The sequence below is a fragment of the Triticum dicoccoides genome, chromosome 3B (assembly GCF_002162155.2).
Source record: "Triticum dicoccoides isolate Atlit2015 ecotype Zavitan chromosome 3B, WEW_v2.0, whole genome shotgun sequence".
Taxonomy (NCBI): domain Eukaryota; kingdom Viridiplantae; phylum Streptophyta; class Magnoliopsida; order Poales; family Poaceae; genus Triticum; species Triticum dicoccoides.
The window spans coordinates 201,495,818-201,502,566 of record NC_041385.1 but is presented as its reverse complement, the minus strand read 5'-3'; positions in this window follow the sequence as shown (position 1 = coordinate 201,502,566).

Sequence of the window (6,749 nt, the reverse complement as noted above, 5' to 3'; positions counted from 1 at the left end):
CGGACCGGCGATGGGGAGTGGTTTCGGGGCGGCGAGGCAGCGCTGCCGGCGGTTTGGCTGTTGGTGGCTGGCGGCTCAGGGGGGTGGAGGTTGAAGATGAACTGCATGCCCTTGATTTCGTATCCAACGGCTGGAAAATCGACTGACCAGAGATGAAAAAGTCAGTTGACTTTGCCTACTGCTCTACTCTTGTGCGTGTTACTGCTGCACGAGCAACAGATACTGCTCTCGCTCGAGCCCCTGCAGCTGCTACCAAAGATGCTGCTACACGACCAGCTGCCCCGGCTCTCGCACGCGCTGCTGCTACCGCTTTTCTGCTACTAGTGCGTTCAGTTTCGACAGTAAAATTCAGTTTCGACAGCAAAATTTAGTTTCGACGGTTAAATTAAGTTTCGATAGTTAAGTTCAGAGATGAGCGGCTAATGTATTTTACATCTAGCACTTTGTGGTTATGTATTTTACGTCATCTATTGGAGATGCTATTAGAATTCCACTCAGGTTAACGCTTCTCTCTTGTCCTGCTTCAGCCTCGCTGTCGTACAACTCACCGGAGCTGCTCCAACAACAAAACCCTCCAGCATAGCGGAGCAGTAACCCGGGCTCCATCTCCAGACACCTAAGATCCTCTTCCCCTCCTCCGGCAGCCAAATCAGCCGGAGCATCCTCACCGACCAACCCAATCACGCTAAGATTGACATGGCTTCGCCAAAGAGGTTGTACACTTGTTGCATCTCTTTTTTACTCTACATGTTATATATATTGTCCACTGAGCACACGTAGTAACGTGAAATACGATTAGTTTCTCCTACTATATGACAAGCAGTGAGGTACCAGGCAACTTAGCTATCCGTGATGGACTCTCTTGAACGCCATCATTATTTATATCTGCACGTTTGAGCTGTGCATTTGTAGATGGGCCTGGGAGTTGAGCTAGTAGGGCAGTGGCCTGGGTCCTGTAACATCACAAATTTCCAATTTGGAATGTTATGCATTAGATCATCATTGCATATCATATTTTATCGCATTTTGGCGTGATCCTAGAAATTCTACGCAACTCAAGGACCCACAGAGAGAATTGGGGATTTCGTTATTTTCATATTTGAGTTTTCTCAAATTTTGAAAAGAGGATCATTTGATTTTAATTATTTGCTCTTCGGATATTTCTTTTATAAAAATAAAAGAGAGGGGATAAAATGACTTTCACAAAATAAAGAAATATTGGAGATTTAATATTAAAATCAAATAAGATTTTCATTCGGAGTTCTATCGCTATTTTATTTGAATTAGGAAAATATGCGTTTTTCAAAATTGCATTAGAGACCCAAATAAATGTCACTTTGTCTGCTATATTTTTAGAGGATGGGCAAAATTTATTTTAGGATTTTTGGAGTCCATTTAGTATTTCTTTTATTTGTTTTTCTGCGCGCGGAATTATTTAAAAAAAAGGGTTACCGACCTAACGGGCCGTGTCCGACCCGGACACTCCATCCCGGCCGGCCTTTAAGAGGCGAGGCCCGAGCCGCCCCAAACCCTAGACGCCAGCCCTCGATCTGCCGCCACCGCCAGCCTCCGCCGCCGCCGCCGCCGCGAGTTCCGCCACCGCCGCCTCCCGCCCGCGCCGCCGAAGCCCCGCGCCGCCGATCCCCGTCACCTCCCGACCCCGCCGCCGCCCGCCGCCGCCACCAGCCATCGCCGGAGCCGCCGCCGTCCTGCCGCTCGCCGACCCCGACAACGAGGTAGTCGCCGGAGCCGGCGCCGGTTTTCTCCGGAAAACCGTATGGTTTTTTAGAACCCACGTTTTTTTATTAGATCGGTTTATTTTTTTCGGATTAGTTATTTAGCGAAAGCCCGTTCATTCGTTCATTTCAACGAACGGTTTTAACTCGTTAGCCGCAGACAGCGAACGTTCGTTCGTTAGCCTGTTCGTCAGTTTTTATTTTTCCTGGGTTTTTCCGCGATTATTTTCGATCGCGATTTCTGCCCTGATTTTTCGTTTTAGTTTATCTTTTTGCTCGTTTATCGGAATCAGGCGATTCAAGCGCCTAGAGTTTCGTCTCGAAGCCCTCTTTCTGTTTAACCAACTTAAACAAGTTTTTGCTACTATAAAATTTGACTTAAGTCCAAAGTAGTACACGGAGCTTGTTTCTTTCGCAGTTTGAGTTTCGTTGCTTCGTTTGATTTGATTCTTTTTGCAAACCGGAGTTCTTAAGCTAAAATTTCTGGTTAGATCTCTTATTTGAGTTTTACCCATGCTTCTAGTTGAGTGCTTATTGTATGATTGTTTGTTTGCGATAGAGTACCCGGAGTGCGAAGCGTGCTACTACGAGTCTCTAGGATTCACGGATCATCAGCATGGCAAGTAACACTTTGATCATACCTCTTTACTACCCAGTTTTATTGCATTAGATCAATCCTCGAATAATTGCATGGTTAGGATCTGATTAATATGTGGGTTCTGGGAAGTAGATGAGGTAGAACCTATTGTCCTATTTATTATCAAACCTTTGGGTGTTACTTCTACGTTGCTTATATTGCTATGCTATGCTATGCTTGTAGACATGGTTTGGTTCGAGTGATTCATGACAGATGTGAGTGTTGTTACTTAATGGTTAACTTAAGGTGGCTACTTTAATACACATCTGGGTGGATTGCTTGAAGGCACCCTGGAGTACCCAGTGGTTGTCAGGGTACCTGGAGAATCCAGTGTTGTCCTAGGATATCCTGGAGTACCCGTGTGATCATCCTACGGTCCGCCACCCAGGCTCAAAGGGATCATAAGATTATTCATGCTAGAAACTTCCATATGCAGCCACAAGCTATTATGGGCTCTAGCATAGTTGAGTACGTTGCAAGCCCTCTTTCAGTGGTGGGCTAGCAGATGTAGGGGAAAGTAGGTGTAACTGTCCACCTAGAGTAAAGAGTTATTGTTTCAGAAAGACTATGTCTCGATTCTCCGACCATGATGTATTCGAGTCTTGTGGGGAAAAGTGTGCAAACCTCTGCAGAGTGTACAAACTAATCATGGTTAGCCGTGTCCCCGGTTATGGACGTTTTGAGTATCTAGATCTTGGATTATCATGTTGATCTCATCACTCTAAATTAATTTGATTGGGTTTAATGATGATGCTTAATTGGGATTGAGTTAGAGGAACCTTCTCAATGTTTAACAACCACCATGATAGTTAAATAAAATTTATTCCTTTGTTGTAGGGAAAATTGGCTTTATGCAAAACTGTAACCATTGAGCTTTCCACCAGCCATATATGCATGTAGTGATAGCATTTATTCTGTTCATTACTCTCTTGTGTTACATTGCGAACATATTCCATGTGCTGACCCATTTCGGGCTGCAACGTTCATGTTGAAGACTTTTCAGACGATGAGTAAGGTGCCATAGGTCGTTGTCTTTGACTAAGTGATGTCGTTGGAGTTGATGGACTCACTTTATCTTCCAAGCCTTCCGCTGTTATCGTATTTAGATGGCCTTAAGCCATATTTATTGTAATAAGTTCTCTTTTGAGACATTCGATGTAATAAGTGTGTGGTTGCTACTCTGTTATAAATCCTCGAGTACTGTGCGTGTCAGCATTACCGATCCAGGGATGACACTGATGCACAGAGATCAGACTATTTGAGGTCTGGTCACTACAAGATGGTATCAGAGCACATGTTGACTATAGAACACGACCACTATGCTAAAGCCCTAGATCACTACTCTCTTCTCATTTCTAACTCCTCTCCCTCTTCTAATCTTTAGGATGGCAGATGCAAGGAACAAGTTCACACAGCCGGATGAAGATACACCTTCTGGAAGACACTTGAAGGAAGTCACTAGATACATGAACATCGGAATACCAAGCTTCACCGGGACCTACATCGCCACTATACCAGAAGAGGAGCGTTGGATGATTCGAGTTCAAGTTCCAGGAAGGACGTTCATGCCAGTCACCGAGCCCATAGAGTTTTCCTTTGATGCACCAACCTAGAGTCTAGGAAAGAGCATGGCAGCCCACATCACCATGGGACACATTGGAGAAGTTTACCACAAGGATCTCAAGGATACTATCTACCAGATTTGTGGGCGCCGAGATGAGCAATGGGAGATGATCAGCACCAGGAAGGATAGATCTATTGCAGCTTTCATCCAGGAGTTAAACCAGCACATTCGTCGCCAGGAGAACCAGATGTGCGCAGGCATGATAGATCTGAAGAAGGTAATGACCAGGATCACGGAGATGGAGGAAGAACTCAAGTCTACACGCGATGGATATGAGGAGGAAATGACGATACTCGTGGAGAAGAATGACAATCTGAAAAGAAGCTAGGAGTATTCATGGGAGACCCCGCGCTAGGAGGAGAGGACGATGATTCCATTTGTCCGGAGAACTACATCATCATCGACGACACCGACTCGGACCCTGATGATAGCGATGATGACTATCTTGATGAAGCTAGAGCAGATATCATGGAGTCTTCCACCGATCAATTTTTCTAGTCGACCACCATATCAGTAGTAGTTTTCCCCCATATATATAGTATTGTCCGAGCACTTTTGTAATGATAGTTAGACCGATGTATGCCCATGTTTGAAATTGATTGAGGTGATATGTTTGTGTTTGTCTCATGTGCATATGGGTAGTGTTTTCCCTCTAGACCTCATTCTATTCTATTTTTCTCATCTTTTCTTAACCCATCAGATGCCTCCGAGATGCGACAATGGATTTGCATTCCCACCGGAGCTCACTCAGTTGATCCAGTAGCAGAATTCATTGATGCAGATACTAGTCCAGAATTAGAATCAGGGGAACAACAACAACAACAACAACCCACCACCACCACCACCTGTTGATCACTTAGCCCGTTTTCTAAGGCTGAATCCGCCGGTGTTCTCCAGTAGCACCAAGCCGATAGTTGCAGATGATTGGCTCCACAAGATTGGAAGGGAGTTCCACTGCAGGATGTACAGATGCGGAGAGAGTGCGTTTTGCCGTACATCAGCTTGATGGACCCGCAACATCATGGTGGGAGAATTTCACAGCCACTTACCCCATCGACACTGTCACATGGGACCAGTTTCAGCAGGCCCTTCGTACTGCCCATGTTTTAGCAGGAGCTATGGCCATGAAGAAGCGTGAGTTTCACAACTTGCACCAAGGAGGACGCACAGTGGGCCAGTATGTGGATGACTTTAGCAAGTTAGCACGTTATGCTCCATATGACGTTGCTACGGATGCAGCTAAGCAGGAGAAGTTTCTGGAAGGACTGAATGATGAACTGAGAATGCAATTGATGGTGGCAACCTTCAACAACTACCAGGAGTTGGTAGATAGAGCTCTCATGATTGAAGGGAAGCAGTAGCAGATTGAGAGCCTCAAGAGGAAGTATGGAAAAGGGAATTTTAAAGTGCAACTATCCCTAGGTGGTTTTGGTAATTCCTAACAACATATATCTCATTGAGCTAATGCTATTTCAAGATAAGTATTTCAGGAAAGCTCAAATATTGGCATGGCATGGATGAGAAAAGTGGATCCCTCAAAATGCTAAGGACAAAAGGATTGGATCAAGCTCAAAGCACAAGACTCTACATTTTCTATTTTAGTGATCCAAGATCACATTGAGTCTATAAGAAAAGGCAATACTATCAAGGAGGGATGAGGTGTTGCTTAATGGCTTTCTTGCTCAAAATGCTTGGTGATATGCTCCAAAGCCCTCAACTACTTTCTCACATCCACATATGACCCAAACCAAAAGTCCAACTCGGCCCCACCGATTCTTTCTATCCGGCGCCACCGAGTTCGGATGTCATAGCCACTGCCACAAACCCTAGTCAAATTGGTCTCACCGATAGGGATCTCGGTCTCACCGAGATGGGATTGTAATCTCTCTGTCTCCCTTCGTAACATTTCGGTCCAACCGAGATGAGCGATCGGTCCCACCGAGATTGCAATGCAAACTCTCTGTTTCCCTTTCATAACGTTTCGGTCTCACCGAGATCAGCGAATCGGTCCCACCGAGTTTGCCTGACCAACTCTCTGGTTAGCTTATTACCAAAATCAGTCCCACCGAGTTTGTGTAATCGGTATCACCAAGATTACATTATGCCCTAACCCTAAACATATCGGTCCCACCGAGTTGACATGTCGGTCCCACCGAAAATCCTAACAGTCACATTATTTGCTGAATCGGTCCGACCGAGTTTGATGATTCGGTCCCACCGAGATTGGTAAGTTGTGTGTAACGGTTAGATTTTGTGTGGAGGCTACATATACCCCTCCACCCACTCTTCATTCGTGGAGAGATCCATCAGAACATGCCTACACTTCCAACATACATTTTCTGAGAGAGAACCACCTACACTTGTGTTGAGGTCAAGATATTCCATTCCTACCATATGAATCTTGATCTCTAGCCTTCCCCAAGTTGCTTTCCACTCAAATCTTCTTTCCACTAAATCCAAATCCCTTGAGAGAGAGAGAGTTGAGTGTTGGGGGGACTATCATTTGAAGCACAAGAGCAAGGAGTTCATCATCAACACACCATTTTTTACTTCTTGGAGAGTGGTGTCTCCTAGATTGGCTAGGTGTCACTTGGGAGCCTCCGACAAGATTGTGGAGTTGAACCAAGGAGTTTGTAAGGGCAAGGAGATCACCTACTTCGTGAAGATCTACCCTAGTGAGGCAAGTCCTTCGTGGACGACGGCCATGGTGGGATAGAAAAGGTTGCTTCTTCGTGGACATTCGTGGGTGGAT